The sequence below is a fragment of the Moschus berezovskii genome, chromosome 7 (genome assembly GCF_049115385.1).
Source record: "Moschus berezovskii isolate FMDL1 chromosome 7, NW_MosBer_1.0, whole genome shotgun sequence".
Lineage (NCBI taxonomy): Eukaryota > Metazoa > Chordata > Mammalia > Artiodactyla > Moschidae > Moschus > Moschus berezovskii.
Window position 1 is genome coordinate 83,184,090 of NC_142466.1, and position 18,526 is coordinate 83,202,615.

Sequence of the window (18,526 nt, forward strand, 5' to 3'; positions counted from 1 at the left end):
AATCCCCTATGATTACACAGATCATCTTTTTTTTAGTGTTAGTTCTAGAAGGTTTTATAGGTCTTCATGGAACCATTCAACATCAGCTTCCTCAGCATCAGTAGTTGCGGCATAGGCTTGAATTACTGTAATACTGAATGATTTACCTCAGAAATGAAATGAGATCATTCTGTTGTTTTTGAGATTGTACCCAAGTACTGGATTTCAGATTCTTTTGTTGACTATGAGGGCTACTCCATTTCTTCTAAGGGGTTCTTGTCCACAGTAGTAAATATAATGGTCGTCTGAATTAAATTTGCCCGTTCTCATCCATTTTAGTTCAATGATTCCTAAAGATGTTGATGTTCAACCTTGCCATCTCCTGCTTGACTATGTCCAATTTACCTTGATTCATGGACCTAACATTCCAGGTTCCTATGCAATATTGACCTTTATAATATTAGACTTTACTTTCAACAAACAACTGAGTGTTGTTTCCTCTTGGCCCAGCTGCTTCATTCTATCTGGAGCTATTAGTAATTGCCTTCCATTCTTCCCCAGTAGCATACTGGATACCTTCCAACCTGAGGGGTCAGGTAATCTTCCAGTGTCATATCTCTTTGCCTTTATATACTGTTCATGTTCTCGCAGCAAGAATACTGGACTGGGTTGCCATTTCCTCCTCCACTGGATGTTCTGTCAGAACTCTTCACTATGTCCCGTCTGTCTTGGGTGGTCCTGCACAGCATGGCTCATAGCTTTATTGAGTTATGAAAGCCCCTTCACCACAATAAGGCTGTGATCCACTTTGCTGTACATCAAAAACTAATACAACATTGTAAATCAACTATACTTCAATAAAAAATTTTAAAATAGATATGCTTTGTATCACATTTCTTTCTATGTCATAAAAAGTCCAGCTCCTCCCTTCCTCTGGGATAATGATCAGAATCACTCAGGAATTTTAAGAAATATAGATACCTGAGCCCCATCCCAGATCCATAAGAAAATGAAAAAACAGGGACTTCCCTGGTGGTCCAATTGTTAAGAGTCTGCCTCCCAATGCAGATCCCTGGTTCAGGAAGATTCCACACGCCATAAAGCAACTAAGCCCATGCACCACAACTACTGAGTCTGTGCTCTAGAGCCCAAGATCTGCAACTACTGAAGCCTGCACGCTCTAGAGTCTGTGCTCTGCAACAAGAGAAGCCATCTCAATGAGAAGACCGTGCACAACTTGAGAGTAGCTTCCACTCACCACAAAGAGAGAAAGCCCGTGCACATCAATGAAGACCCACTGTAATCAAAAAAATATTTTTTTTTAAAAAGTACTCTATAAATGTATTCATTATGCAGTACACAGATTCTGTAAAGCATTTACTATGTGCCCGGCAAATAGCAGGCATAGTGATCTACCTATAGCATTTTAAAATACTTTCCTTATAAAAAATTTCAAACATCACAAAAGTAAACAGAATTGTACCATGAACTCCCATGTTATCTACCCATAGATTCTCTTAGATACGTCATTTCACTTCTAATTTTCTAAACAGATATTTTCTTATGTAACCCTAATGCCATTATTATATCTAGTAAGTTTAAAAATAATTCTTTGGTATCTTATACTCAGTCCATAATATAATTTACCCAATTATCTGAAAGAAAATCTCTATATTTAAATATATAATGCATATATATTTTAAAGTTTCTTTTTACAAAAGTATTTTTTTGTTCAAATCAGAATAAAAACAAGGATCGTGAATTTCACTGTTATGTCTCCTTTTTTCTGACAGGGCAGTACCCCATTCTTTCTTTTTTCCTTTATATTCCACTGACTTAACACAGAAACCAAATATGACCTAAGTATGGGATATACTACACTAAAAAAATTCACTGTTCATCTGAAATTCACATTTAACCAAGTGTCCTATTTTATGCTGGCTTAACCTGGCAACCCTATACTTGAAGCAAGTTCCACAATTTGGGCAAAAATATTTCATAGATGTTACCATGTGCTTCACAGTATATCACACCAGAATACATACAATGTCGGCAAATTGCAGACTGATTTCCTTCATTGCAAAGTACTCTCATCAACCAATTAATACAACAGTTTCATCCACTGATGATTGTTACCTGCCTTGATCATTTCACTGGGATTGCAAAATGGTGGTTTTCTGAATCTATCACTCTTTTTGGAATTTTCCTGTAAAACTTTCCAGAAAAACTTTCTGTCAACAACTAGGGCTATTTGATTATCCAAAATAGAGTTTTCACATGAAGGCAGGTATAAGAGTATTCTTTCTTTTTAATTTCTAATTTTCAGAGTTAAGTACTGGCTAGTTATTTTGGATGGTGTCCAATGAGTTCTTCTGGAGTTTTGCTTTTGTTTCTTTTTTTGAGGGGGGGGGTTCAAATTCATTATTAATATTTCAAGTGTTTCAATCAACTGTCTTGAGAGCTTCATCTTGTATATTTCCTGGCTGAAATCTAAAATCAGCTTTCTTTCAAGAAATATGTATTTCTGTTTTGGAAGTAACTGCCCTTTGTCCCACATGCAGCTAAAGGTTATGTATGCCTGTCAAAAGCAGAAAGGGCCTGGGCATTAGCAAAAGAGGGAAAAGAATGAGCAAAACCACACTGGCCTTTATCTTCCTTTTGGAGATAGGAAGAATTCTATACAGCCACAAGTAACTAATCTAGAATAGACACTACTTACTGCATATCACTCATCTAGAGCCAGACATCCTGGAAAGTGAAGTCAAGTGGGCCTTAGGAAGTATCTCTATGAACAAAGCTAGTGGAGGTGATGGAATTCCAGTTATTTCAAATCCTAAAAGATGATGCTGTGAAAGTGCTGCACTCAATATGCCAGCAAATTTGGAAAACTCAGCAGTGGCCTCAGGACTGGAAAAGGTCAGTTTTCATTCCAATCCCAAAGAAAGGCAATGCCAAAGAATGCTCAAACTACTGCACAACTGCACTCATCTCACACGCTAGTAAAGTCATGCTTAAAATTCTCCAAACCAGGATTCAGCAATATGTGAACCATGAACTTCCATGTTCAAGCTGGATTTAGATAAGGCAGAGGAACCAGAGATCAAATTGCCAACATCCGCTGGATCATCGAAAAAGCAAGAGAGTTCCAGAAAAACATCTATTTCTGCTTTATTGACTATGTCAAAGCCTTGGACTGTGTGGATCACAATAAACTGGAAAATTCTTCAAGAGATGGGAATACCAGACCACCTGACCTGCCTCTTGAGAAATCTGATGCAGGTCAGGAAGCAACAGTTAGAACTGGACATGGAACAACAGACTGGTTCCAAATTGGGAAAGGAGTATGTGAAGGCAGTATATTGTCACCCTGCTTATTTAACTTATATGCAGAGTACATCATGAGAAATGCTGGGCTGGAAGAAGCACAAGCTGGAGTCAAGATTGACGGGAAAAATATCAATAACCTCAGATATGCAGATGACACCACCCTTATGGCAGAAAGTGAAGAACTAAAAAGCCTCTTGATGAAAGTGAAAGAGGAGAGTGAAAAAGTTGGCTTAAAGCTAAACATTCAGAAAACTAAGATCAAGGCATCTGGTCCCATCATTTATTTCATGGAAAATAGATGTGGAAACAGTGGCAGACCTTATCTCTCTGGGCTCCAAAATCACTGCAGATGGTGATTGGAGCCATGAAATTAAAAGATGCTTACTCCTTGGAAGGAAAGTTCTGATCAACCTAGACATCATATTAAAAAGCAGAGACATTACTTTGTCAACAAAGGCCCGTCTTGTCAAGGCTATGGTTTTTCCAGTAGTCATGTATGGATGTGAGAGTTGGATATCTAAAGAAAGTTGAGCGCAGAAGAATTGAGGCTTTTGAGCTGTGGTGTTGGAGAAGACTCTTGAGAGTCCCTTGGGCTGCAAGGAGATCCAACCAGTCCATCCTAAAGGAGATCAGTCCTGGGTGTTCACTGGAAGGACTGATGTTGAAGCTGAAACTCCAATACTTTGGCCACCTGATGCTAAGAGCTGACTCATTGGAAAAGACCCTGATGCTGGGAAAGATTGAGGGCAGGAGAAGGGGATGACAGAGGATGAGATGGCTGGATGGCATCACCGACTTGATGGACATGAGTTTGAGTGAACTCCAGGAATTGGTGATGGACAGGGAGGCCTGGTGTGCTGCGGTTCATGGGGTCACAGAGTCGGACACAACTGAGTGACTGAACTGAACTACTGCATATTTGAGTTACTAAATATTCTCTCTAGGTCAATTTCTGACTTCAGTGTCAACTCCAAAAATTAGTTGTGGCTTCTGGAAAGCTTTATTAAGAAGGATGTTGAGGCATTTACAATCATTAATAGAAAACAAGATGAGAATTTGGGGGCTGGGAAGGCAAGTCATTTCCATTTTATTTCTTGCAGCCCTTCTTACATACTGAAGTTAAAATGTACCACTGACACCTTTGTCGCACTGTGACAATAAGGATGTCAGTGTAGTTCCTCAACACAAAAGTGACAGGATATAATAATCACTAAGAAGTGGAATGACCAGACAATGGAATATAGATAAAAATTTTTAGCAAATTAAGTATTGTAAGAAATCTGATTTTAAACATCCCCTACTATTACTAGTTTATAAAGATTCAGATAAAAATAGCAAACTGATAAAAGATGAGTTAGAGGTCAAGGTGCATGACTATTGATTTTATTTAGTGTTTGAGCTTTCCTGTTACATTAGCTATAACTTCACTGGGTTGCATTGCTCTCCTCCTGTACCCATGGTAAATAATCCAAATCTATTTCAATTCTTTCTCTTTCTTTTGGTGAACCACAAGGCACAAGGATCTTAGTTCCCTATCAGGGATAGAACCTATGTCCCCTGCAGTGGAAGCGTGCAGTCCTAACCATGGACTGCCAGGGAATTCCCTCAATTCTTTCTTATTAAGCTCTGAAACAGCTTCAAAATCTCCTTTTGGGTGTGAGTGCACGACAGGGTACAATTCCAAGAGTTCTGACAGCTGTAAACACCTGTAAAACCATCACCACAATTAAAATACAAAATATTTCCATCACCTTCAGAAGATTCCTCACATCTCTTTGCACTCCATCCTACCCTCTGCCCTTGGCCCTAGCCAACGACTGATGTGATTCCTAAAAGACCCTGATGTTGGGAAAGACTGAAGGCAGGAGGAGAAGGGGATGACAGATAATGAGATGGCTGGATGGCATCACCGACTCGATGGACATGAGTTTGAGCAAGCTCCGGGAGTTGGTGGTGGACAGGAAAGTCTGGTGTGCTGAGTCCATGGGATCGTAAAGAGTCAGACATGACTGAGCTACTGAACTGATCTGTATGATGTTTCTGTCATTACATATAAGTTTGCTTTTCTGAAAGCTTATATAAATGGGATTATACAATATATTCTCTTTTGTATCTCGGTCCTTTTATTTAACATAATGATTATGAGCTTCATCCATAATGCACATGTCACACCCTCATTTTACTCAGGAGGAAAAAGACTAGAATGAATCAGTGAGTTGCCCAAGTTTTAACACAGCTCTCAAGGAACAGTTCTCAGATTCAAACTTAGGTCTTCTCGTGACTAGTCCCATGTTCTTTGCACTATTCCATGCTGCCTCCATCAAAAGCAGCTTCAAAGACAGCTCACTGCCAGCTCCCCTAAGAGGCCCACTATGTACCCTGCTCAGCAGAATGGCTACCTCCTGCAGATCTGTGCTGCTGCCACCACCAGGAAAATGTCCTGCAAATCAATAAAATCCAATGGAGGTCAGATGGGCAGATTTTTACATGAGGGCCCACTCTCATTCAATGCCAAAAGTATGCATAGTGCTCCTTTGTGACAAACCCAGAGAATGCTAGGTCTCAGCTGTTGGGGTAACAATCAGAAATAGAGTCTTGGAAGACATCCAGTTGGCAGAAATTCAAATTTTCTTATCCTGGTGGCAGAGAAAATAAACTGGAAGGGGAATTCATGCAACTTTATACACAATTAAGGAAGCTGATTCACATTCCAGGATGTGGATAAGATCCAACTATTTAACATGTCCCCTCAAACTTTTCATTCATCTATCTAAACCATGTAACTCTACCCACCTAAACTGCCTGAAACTGAACTTGGAATCAGATAACTCTCAGTCATTTCGCTCTGTAACCTTGGGCAAAATCACTTAGTTTCTCTGAGTTTCATTTCCCCCTCTCAAAGAATGTGATAAAATATTTACATAAAACTAACCTGAAAATTTTAAAGTACTCCATAAAAAATGGAGCCATGCTCTTACTCAGCACTGAGTCACTGTGCCTGGCTTCTAAGAAGTGTTGCCTTATTAGAAACAGATACATCATATTAAAGGTTTTCAGAACTATTAAAAGATGGTTTCTATTATTTGATTGATAAAGAGTTGAATATGTAAGAGAATTAAAAGGTAAGAGATTAGAGATACTTGCAAAATACACTAATTAATAGTAGTACTATGTGTAGGCTTCTACTAACTTAGTATTATTTCATCGATGAAAACTGTACAAATACTTTCCTCTCCTTCATTGACGGGTGGATTCTTTACCACTGCGCCAGCAGGGAAGTCCAAACACCTAGTTACTATATATTATATAGAGATATTAGATGATGCTACATATCAAAATACTAAAGTATAATGTATAACAAACTAGACCAATTTTAGTACAGCTTCATAAGTTCTGACAAATACAAACTCATGTAACCACTATGTCAATAAAAATACCAATACAACCAAGATAGACCCATCAAAAGAGTTCCCTGTGCCCCTTGGGAGTCAATCCTCTCCTCCACCCATGGTCCCAGCTAATCTTTGATTTGCTTTCTGTCACTATGGCGAGTGTATTTTCTGCAATTTTTCATAAAATAAAATCATACAGTGTCATTGTTAATTTAAATCTATTTAACATAAAGACTGAAATTTGGGGGATTTTTCCTTTCTTAGGCCTTTGGGAAAAAGTTAAAATGATTATACTATTTATAGCTCTTTTTTCACTGACCTAAATGACATCTGCTAACAAGGAAAAATTTTCTTAAATCAGTCTAATTTAACAGAAAAATGAATAGTGAAACAAATTAGAAGAAAATATCACAATCTACTGCTGCTTGACTGTATAAACGTCAATTCGAAATCTCAATTCTCTTTTTTTAAAAATCTATTTATTTATTTGGCTGCACCAGGTCTTAGTTGAAGCACACGGGATCTTCGCTGTACCATGTGGGATCTAGTTCCCTGACCAGGGATCAAACCCAGGGCCCCTGCATTGGGAGTCCAGAGTCTTAGCCACTGGACCACCAGGGAAGTCCCTTAAGACTACTCAATATTTCCAATAAGTTTTTGCTCACTATAAAAGTAGACAACCTAAATCTAAGGTCTATATATTCCCGATCAAACAGAAAAACTGGGGGGCAATTGCCCAAGTTCTAAAGCAGCCAAGCTATTTTCAGTTTCTCAAATTCATGTGACATTTCAAATACTTAAATTATCAAAGAGAAAAAAAAAAAAAAGGGTCTATACACTCCCCAAAACATCATTAAACTTTAATAACTTTTTTGAGATATAATTCACATACCATAAAACTCACCCATTTAAAATGTATGATTCAATAGTTTTAATATGTTCACAGAGTTGTAGCAACCATCACCACAATTTAATTTTAGAATATTTTTACCACTCCAAAAAGAAACCTGGTATCATTAAATTTTAGATGTTACACTAGCATCTAAAAGAGAAAAGCATTTCTCCTAAAACATTTACTTCTATAATTAACAAAAACAAAACTAACCATGGAAGAAATCAAGAAAATGTATTGAAAGTTTCTGTGGAAATTTAGGCTGTGGTCAAGAGCTGTTAAGAATGTACAGGCTGAGTTATATTTTAGACTCTTGTAGCACAGAATGAAAATCTCAAGAGCTCTGGTTGAATAAATTAGAAGAGCATACCGAACATGTTCCAGGTGGGTGTTTATGGCCATAGTTTTTAAGAAGTAATTCAATATAAGCCTAACAATGCATAAACTAAAGCCAGTTTCATTTTATTAAGAATATTAGGAACTCTACCCTCACTTATTTAAAATAAATTGCCCTGTTTAAAACAGAAAGAAAATCAGATTCATTTGTCCATGTATTTCATAGTATCAAATAATCTTGGTTATTTTTACAATGTTTAACTAAATAATTCTTTAAAGGGGAATTTATTTTTGTTATAAAGAATACAATGAAGAGGAAAGTAAAATGTGGTTTTGGGTAACTTTTATGGTAGAAAAAAACAAAAGTGGGTAACATTTGTGTGTCACAGCCTTTTTAAAAGAAAAATATTCAAAGTTATTTCAGAAATAATTCATGTTCTCAAGTTTTAAAAAATTCACTCCATTCAACAACAAAATTTCAAATTATTTATGCTGAGCAACCCCAGAAACAACTAAAAGTTCACAAATGCTAGAAATAACCAGGTCATTTGTGAGGTAATTAAAAAAAACACACACAGTAAACAGAACTTAAATATAATTAATCCTAGATCAAACCTGACAAATACAACTTACAAAGGTCTTTAAAAGACCACTAAATTTTAAAATAAATATTCTGCATGGAAAAGTCTTTTAAGGGCACTTTTAGGAAGTTATTTAAACTTCCAGATGTTCAAGCTGGTTTTAGAAAAGGCAGAGGAACCAGAGATGAAATTGCCAACATCCGCTGGATCATGGAAAAAGAAGGAGAGTTCCAGAAAAACATCTATTTCTGCTTTATTGACTATGCCAAAGCCTTTGACTGTGTGGATCACAATAAACTGTGGAACAATCTTCAAGAGATGGAATACCAGACCACCTGACCTGCCTCTTGAGAAATCTGTATGCAGGTCAGGAAGCAACAGTTAGAACTGGACGTGGAACAACAGACTGGTTCCAAATAGGAAAAGGAGTACGTCAAGGCTGTATATTGTCACCCTGCTTATTTAACTTATATGCAGAGTACATCATGAGAAATGCTGGGCTGGAAGAAGCACAAGCTGGAATCAAGACTGCCGGGAGAAATATCAATAACCTCAGATATGCAGATGACACCACCCTTATGACAGAAAGTGAAGAGGAACTAAAAAGCCTCTTGATGAAGGTGAAAGAGCAGAGTGAAAAGGTTGGCTTGAAGCTCAACATTCAGAAAACTAAGAACATGGCAACTGGTCCCATCACTTCATGGGAAATAGATGGGGAAACAGTGGAAACAGCGGCTGGCTTTATTTTTCTGGAGTCCAAAATCACTGCAGATGGGGACTGAAGCCATGAAATTAAAAGATGCTTACTCCTTGGAAGGAAAGTTATGACCAACCTAGACAGCATATTAAAAAAGAGAGACATTACTTTGCCAACAAAGGTCCATCTAGTCAAGGCTATGGTTTTTCCAGTGGTCATGTATGGATGTGAGAGTTGGACTGTGAAGAAAGCTGATCGCCGAAGAATTGATGCTTTTCAACTGTGGTGTTGGAGAAGACTCTTTAGAGTCCTTTGGACTGCAAGGAGATCCAACCAGTCCATCCTAAAGATCAGTCCTATGTGTTCATTGGAAGGACTGATGCTAAAGCTGAAACTCCAATACCACCTCATGCAAAGAGTTGACTCATTGGAAAAGACTCTGATGCTGGGAGGGATTGGGGGCAGGAGGAGAAGAGGATGACAGAGGATGAGATAGCTGGATGGCATCACTGACTCGATAGACATGAGTTTGAGTGAACTCCGGGAGTTGGTGATGGACAGTGAGGCCTGGCGTGCTGTGATTCATGGGGTCGCAAAGAGTTGGACACGACTGAGCAACTGAACTGAACTGTAAAAGAGTCATGTCTACTTCTAAATATGATTTGATTATGTTAGAGGAAATGTTTTTAATGAAATGGCAGAGAACATACGCCTTTCCAGAAAGAGACATTAAGGGACCGTGAGGCAGGTCATCTTCACGAAGGGGAAAAATGTGTGGCAGAAGAGAAAACAAATTAAAGAAGGGGGAGCTATGGAGAACATTCAGAACAAAGGATTACCGGGGTAAAGAACACTGAAAAACAGTGTGGCGTTATCTTACAAAGTTGAATGTTTATATAGCCTACAACCAAGCAACTAACTCAACTCTTCGGTATATTCCTTAGAAAAACCTCTGCACGTGAGCTTCATGAGGCACACACAGAAAATGTTCAGAGCAGCACTGTTCACAAAAGCCAAAAACAAAATAACCTGAATGCCCACTGGCAGGAGAATAAATAGACTTGGGTATATTCAAACAATGGAACATTATACAGTAGTGGTAAGAGAACAAACTATACTAAACAACTTATCAAATCTCTGAAACATCATGAGGAAAAAAACAAATCCCAGAAAACAATGTTCCTTTTCCTAAGGCTTCAAAAGCAAGTAAATCCACTGCATTATTTAGGCATCAAAATAGAAAACATAGGATAAAGCTTATTTCTGATGAAGAGCAAGAAAATGGTGAACAGGAAGAGAATACAGGATATTATCTGTTAGGTCTTAGGGATTTTGTATTATGTATTTTTGTATTTTGTATTATGCTTTGTAACTTACATATATATGCTTCATAATACCCTTTCTAATGCATAATATTTACATTAAGATAAAGGGGGAGAAAAAGAATCCTACAGCTTTCCCCCTCAACAGAGATCATCCTGTCTATAGCTGATCTAGGGCATCAGAGGATGAGATGGCTGAACGGCATCACCGATGCAATGGATGTGAACTTGGGCAAACTTCGGGAGATGGTTAAAGGACAGGGAGGCCTGGCATGCTGCAGCCCATGGGGTTGCAAAAAGTTGCACATGACTGGAAGACTCAACAACAACAAAGTCTATAATACTAGGCCCATGAAGGATTTCCTCACACCCTGTAGTCTGGCTTAAATGTTTAAAATATTTTTTAATTGCAATATTTAAAAAGCAGGAACAATTAAAATTAAGTTATGGCTGTACTCTTTAGAAGGACATATACTACCCTATACACCATAGTCCCCCTGCTCCCCATTCCTTTATACCTACCAACTTTATTCATTTCCATTAACTGGTTAGCCCTGTGTACATCAGAGTTTGAGAACTAGGATCTGCTTCAATACCTTCATTTTATGTGGTATCTGAGGCTCTGAATGATTAAGTGACATGCTTAAGGTCACACAGCTTTGATAGGCTAAACCTCAGTGGTCTTTTCAAACACTTTACTATTTTCCACTTTCTACTTACTGAGTCATATATGTTTCAAATGAATATACTGTTTCTGAAAGTAAGGGACTACATAGGCAGGTCAGCAGGCATTAGAATATACTATATGCTCTCATTAATATATAGGTAATTGAAATATTATACAAGGACTAAAATAGCTTCTGACTGGCAAGAAGTATTTCTTATATCTGAATTCCCCTAAATTGTGACAATAGCCACTTACAAAATACATATCTATATAACTGTATTGAGATATAATTCATATACCATACAACTCACCCATTTAAAGTTTCAAAGCCTTTTAGTATATGCCTTTTTAGTATGTATAGTACTAAACCACCAATCCATCTGGCCCTAGGTAATAACGACCACTTTAAAAAACAAAGTTACACAGTCCTGTTAGTAACCGCATACAAATCCAATATTCCCAATGAAACTGCATTAAGACCTTTGTGTACTCCACAATAGGCATAAGATCCCTAATTAAGAACACAGGAATTCAATATTGCCAGTAGGAGGTTAAAAGGTGGATAATAGAGTATACTCCTCCTCCAACAGGGAATTATTTCAAGCTCCAGATATTGTTCTATCTATAGACCACTGGTCTTAAGAAAGGGATACTAGACACCTGCTTAAAACAACAGCTGCAAAGGGATAAGAATATTTGATTGCTAATGTAATTCTTATGGCGAGATGTGAATTTTGGGATACAAATCATATGAGTTATACCCAAAAGTACTTTGTGAAAGATTATTTTTGCAACTGAAAAAAAAAAAGTTTTAAGGCTTATGGTTAAGTAGCTAATGCTTTGCAATTACTGCGATTTCATTCAAGAGCCCTACTATGACACTTTAAAATTTCTAAGTTTGGTGCAAAGCATGGAAGCAATCACCTAAAAATAAGCATAACAAAACTGTTGGACTCAGTTATTTTAAAACAGTGCAAGTATTGCTCTCTCTAAATATAGAAGTTTAATTTTGAAAGAAATCCCCGGAACAGATGGTAGCCAATATCAGGTTTAAACTCAGTGTTTTATTTTTTAAATCTTGGTCTAATCCAATTGTGGTGGTGCTAGTGGTAAAAAACTTACCTGCCAATGCAGGAGATGTAAGAGACATGGATTTGACTTTTGGTTTGGGAAGATGCCTGGAGGAGGGCATGGCAACCCACTCCAGTATTCAAACCTGGAGAACCCCATGGACAGAGAAGCCTGGCGGGCTACAGTCCATGGGGTTGCACAGAGTCGGACACCACTGAAGCAACAGCGCACATGTACAATCCAATTATAGATGTTGGTCACTTTCAGATTTGTTGCCATTTTGCAGTTATAAAATACTTATCATAAAATACATCTCACATGGTTAACAGCTATTACAATATAGTTATATTGTTTATTGTTACATAACTATAGATATATAGTTATGATTTTCTATAACGATATTGTTGTAGAAAAAAATAACTATTACAGTTTTTATAAATTACTAACATAGGGTGGGAGGAGACGGGGACGACAGAGAGTGAGATGGCTGGATGGCATCACCGACTCGATGGACATGAGTTTGAGTGAACTCCGGGAGTTGGCGACGGACAGGGAGGCCTGGTGTGCTGTGATTCATGGGGTCGCAAAGAGTCGGACACAACTGAACTGAACTGAACATGGTAAGAGATTCTTTTACTCGGGGTTATACTCTCTTGGGAACTGTTACCACAATGGCACCAGAAATTATTTCTAAAGGAATGATGCTGAGAAAACAACAATTAAAACAATTCCATTCACTGGCATCTGATGCTGGGAAAGACTGAAGGCGGGAGGAAAAGGGGACGACAGGATGAGATGGCTGGATGGCATCACCGACTTGATGGACATGGGTTTGAGTAAACTCCGGGAGTTGGTGATGGACAGGGAGGCCTGGTGTGCTGTGGTTCATGGGGTTGCAAAGAGTCGGACACAACTGAGCAACTGAACTGAGCTGAACTAAAAGAGTAATATTTACTTCTAAATATGAACTGAATTAATTATGCTACCTGATTAATCTTCCAAGACTTTTTGTGAGAGATGGCAATTATCATCACCTCACTTTATATAAATGAAACCAATGCATAGATAATTGATTAAAACAGCTATATGAATTTGTTTTGACAGCAATCAGATATCTGTATGTTGGCTACACAATTCTATACCACTAGTTCTAACCAATCAAATCTCAACATAAGCAGGTAACTTAAAAGACTGTAATAGACACACTACTGCTCCTCATTGCTTGTGAAATCTCTACTAGTCATTTTGGCCTGGGTATCATGCAATATTATTAACCAGCTACTTTCAGAATTTCAGTGTAACTTTATCTCACCTCACAATAAAACTAACCATCTTACAGATATCTTTTCCTCCAACCTGCAGCAAAAATATGTAGGTATCACTATCAAAATGTCATTAACTCCCCACAAAATCTGTTCCTCCATTTCTCTGTGCCTTGGAGAAGTGGGGGTTGGGGTGAGGTGAGTGACAAAATACCATCTATGTAGTCACTCAGAGCTCAACTGGGAAGCATCTTTAGACTCCTTCTCCTTTAATTCCAAACCTAATCAACAGGTCCAGTCAATTTAATCTCCTAAGTATCTGTCACATCTCCCCTTACATATCCTCATTCCTGCTACCACAGGAATGGTTCAGCCTCAGATGGTGGTTCACCTAGATCATCACATGCCTCTTAATTGCTCTCCTCACCTCCAGTTTTGCCCCCTCCAAGCCATCGACTGCACTAGAGAACCAGATCATTATCTTGAAAGCACAGTTATGACCATGCTGCTCCCTTATTTAAAACCTTTCAGTGGCATCCTGTCACCTATCTAAAGGCCAAAATCCAAGTTCCTTAGCATGTCCTACAAAGCTTCTAATGCTGGGAAAGATTGAGGGCAGGAGAAGGGGCCCACAGAGGATGAAATGGTTGGATGGCATCACTGACTCAATGGACATGAGTTTGAGCAAACTGATAGTACAAGACAGGGAAGCCTGGTGTGTGGCAGTCCAGGGGACCGCAAAGAGTCAGACACAACAACAAAGCTCTACAGTCTAGCCCATTCCTCTCCCCACTGCACTGCTTAGTTAAGTCAGCTTCTTAGACTGTTATCTCCGCATTTATTCACACTGTACTCTTAAATGGCCTCCTCTGACTCTCATTGAACCTCACTTTAACTTTCTCTTACCCACTGATTAAAACACAAATGAGTTTTTTCTGGTCTCCCCAGATGTGGCTGGATTTCCCTTCTATGTTCATATCATACTTTTTGCGTATTTCCATTATTGCAGCTACATTCTGTTATAATTATCTATCAGTTCAGTTCAGTCGCTCAGTCGCGTCCGACTCTTTGCGACCCCATGAATCTCAGCACGCCAGGCCTCCCTGTCCATCACCAAATCCCGGAGTTCACTCAAACTCATGTCCATCAAGTCGGTGATGCCATCCAGCCATCTCATTCTCTGTCGTCCCCTTCTCCTCCTGCCCTCAATCCTTCCCAGCATCAGACTCTTTTCCAGTGAGTCAGCTCGTCGCATGAGGTGGCCAAAGTATTGGAGTTTCAGCTTTAGCATCAGTCCTTCCAATGAACACCCAGGATTGATCTCCTTTAGAATGGACTGGTTGGATCTCCTTGCAGTCCAAGGGACTCTCAAGAGTCTTCTCCAGCACCACAGTTCAAAAGCATCAATTCTTCGGTGCTCAGCTTTCTTCACAGTCCAACTCTCACATCCATACATGACCACTGGAAAAACCATAGCCTTGACTAGACGGACCTTTGTTGGCAAAGTATTGTCTCTGCTTTTTAATATACTATCTAGGTTGGTCATAACTTTCCTTCCAAGGAGTAAGCGTCTTTTAATTTCATGGTTTATTTTCTTCACTAGAATATCATCTTGTGGTCAAGGAATGTGTCTTATTAATCTTTTTATCCCTAGAACCTAAAGAGTCCTGGGAATAATAAACATTCAATAATTATTCAATGCATAAATATCCCTACACTATTTTAAAAACTGTAAAAAAGCATTTGATACCATTTGCAGTCACAGGTAGTAGAAACTTTTGTATCAGGCATAGTTTGATTACTTAGGAAAACTATAGCAGAGTTGGCAGTGGCTTGACTCACTGCTTCTGAGCAAGAAAATGAAAGAAGTGCCTATCACACAAACAAATTGCTATGGACAAAGCTATGGTTACAGTAACAAAAACCTTTCATCTAGTTACTCAAGAAATAGCTTGAAGGTATTTTATGAGCTAGGCTCTTTCTAAACATTAAGGAACAAAACAGGTAAGGTCACTGCCCTCAAGGTGCTCTTATTTTAATGGAAGGAGATAATCAATCAATAAATAAGCAAGATAATTTCAGATAGTGATACGTGTGACGAAAAAAATAAAGCAGGATCAAGGTTCCACTTCAACACTGGATGAGAAGACTTCATTCAGAAGAGACTATTTGAGATGAAATCTGAAACAAGGTGAAGGAGTCATTTATGTAAAGATCAGAAGAAAGAACAAACCAGGCAAGCACACTGGCCCTAAAGTTGCCCTAAAGCATGACATGAGCAAACAATCAAGAGAAGACCAGTTTGGCTCTAGCACAGTAGATGAAAGGGAAAGTAGTATGAGATGAGAACAGAAAGGTAGGGGACAGACTAAGTACAGTCCAGTGGGTCACATAAAGGTGTCTGGAACTTAAAGTGAAGCAAGAAGTCTTTGGACGACCTTAAGCAGGGAAAGGACATGATCTTGAAAGATTATTTTGTCAGTTCTGTGGTGGAATGGATTGCAGAGAATGGGCAAAAATGGAAGGAGAGAGATCATTTAGGCAACTGCTGCAGTTAAACAGGCAAAAAATGATAGTGACTTGGAAGAGATTTTTGCTTTTGTGAGGATTAACTGGGATAATGTAATAAAGTGCTAAATAAGCAATCAAATATAAGCACTCAAAAAAAAAAAAAGAGTAAGAATAGAAGATATACATTGGTCTCTGCCTTGAGATCCTGGCACAGAGCTCCTAAAACCCTTGTAATTTCCCAAGTGATAACAGCACTAGGAGTATCTCTTAGTGGCAACTCTGGGTCAGCTCCCGGATGGAAAGACTAAACCACAAAGAGAAGCTTAGCATTTTCAGCCATGACCTCCTAGTCTCCAGAGATGGCGGAAGAGCTGGCAATGGAGTTAATAAGTGATCATGTCTATATGATGAAGCCTCCGTGAAAATCCCAAAAGTACAGGGTTCAGAGAGCTTTTGGGTTGGTGTATTCATCCATACCGAGAGGGTGACACATCCCAAATCCACAGGCACAGAAGCTCCTGCATTTGAAACCTTCCCAAGACCATGCCCTGTCTACCTTTTCATCTGACTGTTATCTGAATCCTTTATCATATCCTTTAAACATCAGCATTTCTCTGAGTTCTGGGAGCTGCTGTAGCAAATTAATTGAACCTGAGGAGGGGGCTTGCGGCTGCTGCTGCTAAGTTGTTTCAGTCATGTCCGACTCTGTGATACCCCATAGACGGGGGCCCACCAGGCTCCACCGTCCCTGGGATTCTACAGGCAAGAACACTGGAGTGGGTTGCCATTTCCTTCTCCAATGCGTGAAAGGGAAAAGTGAAAGTGAAGTCGTTCAGTCGTGTCCAACTAGTAGCGACCCCATGGACTGCAGCCCACCAGGCTCCTCTGTCCATGGGATTTTCCAGGCAAGAGTACTGGAGTGGGGTGCCATTGCCTTCTCTGGAGGAGGGGGCTTGGGAACCTCCAATTTGTAGTCAAATCTGACAGAAGTTGTGGGTATCTGAGGACTTACTACTTGTAACTGGTATCTGAAGTGGTATGGGAGCTGTCTTGGGGGACTAAGCCCTTAACCTCTAGGATCTGACACTACCTCCAGGTAAACAGTGCTGGATTGAGGTAAATTGTAGAACACCCAGCTGGTGTCACGGAGAATTGTTTTGGCAGGGAGAGGGAACCCTGACACATGTGGTTTTTCCCTACATAGGAAAAAAGACATACTGGTGGAAAACTGAATTTTTCCAATATGAATGGTACCTATTAGTTTATGCTTATGGAAAAAGTCTTCTAGTTTAATAGGATGATGAACATCAAAGTCCTTGAGACATCATCTTGGGAAGTACATAATGATTACCACACTCAAAGTACAAGAAGTAGAAATCCATCACTCATTTAACAATATCTGTTGACAAACTACTCTGAACAAATTATGAATAAGTTTGCTGAACCAGTGCAGGAAACTGGATTAATTCATCAATTACAGTGAAGAGATCTGAGAAGAATATTTCACTTTACAAACAACAGCACTGGAGCCCAGAGAAAGAAACTGCTGTTTCTCAATTGGAAGATGAGAGAACCATACCCTAGTTTGCCCCAAGGCTATACTATGAATAGTTAAAGATTTTCACTTACAACAGAAACCAAAAGTTTTTAATGAAGTGGTATGTGGGCAGTACATTACTGTACTATGCTAAGAAAAATGTAATTATTTATATAAAGCCCTTGATACAGTGCTTTTCACATGGTAAATGCTCAATAATGGTAGCTATTACCTCTAGCTGTATGGTCTTTGGAAGGCTGAGTGTGTGATATCTACCTGGCAACAACTGCTTGACTAAATTGATAATAGAGCCACAGGACTTCTAATCTAATTTAACCTTTTGATTTTCCAGATGGAAAAAGAGAAATCTAAAAGAGCTAAATGACCTGCAAAGCCAGCCATAGTGAGTGAGTTAGAGCCAAGACCAAACCCTGAATCCCCAGTTGGGTTTCCATTACATGTCACAGGTCTGTGGCTTAGCTATAAGGTTTTATTCAAACTGTCATAGGAAATTAATTAAGAACAGAGCTGCTATACCTAACTTTTCTCAATCTTTTTATTAAAGTCAGCATTGAGCTATGATTTTGATATAAGAATCAGCAAAGCATAATGGCAACATATAGTCTTATGAGTTACAAAACAACAGTCTTGGTAATGCAATTCTATCAGGGACACCTGGTAAATGGAAAGGCTACCAGAGCAGCTGTTATATGTGGTGAAGGAGACTACAAGCAGAATACAAATACAAAAGAGAAAAGGATTTAAATAAAACGTTTTCCAAAACACACTGAAAATGTAACAATAGCTGTGAGTCACTAAGAAACTGAGATTATGTCTCCTGGCATACAGCAACAACAGAATGGTTTGTTTTAAGCAACACTAACAGAAAGTTCAATAAAAACACTGGGAAACCAAGACAAAAAGCCACAAGGTAGGAAGAGTTCCAGTAAGC

At 38.8% G+C, this 18,526-nt stretch overlaps 1 protein-coding gene across 2 annotated transcripts in view; it reads right to left on the minus strand.

The window, feature by feature from the left end:
* KIF24 (kinesin family member 24) overlaps positions 1-18,526 on the minus strand; it is a 72,386-nt gene that overhangs the window by 52,683 nt on the left and 1,177 nt on the right. The gene's annotated exons all lie outside the window — the stretch shown is intronic.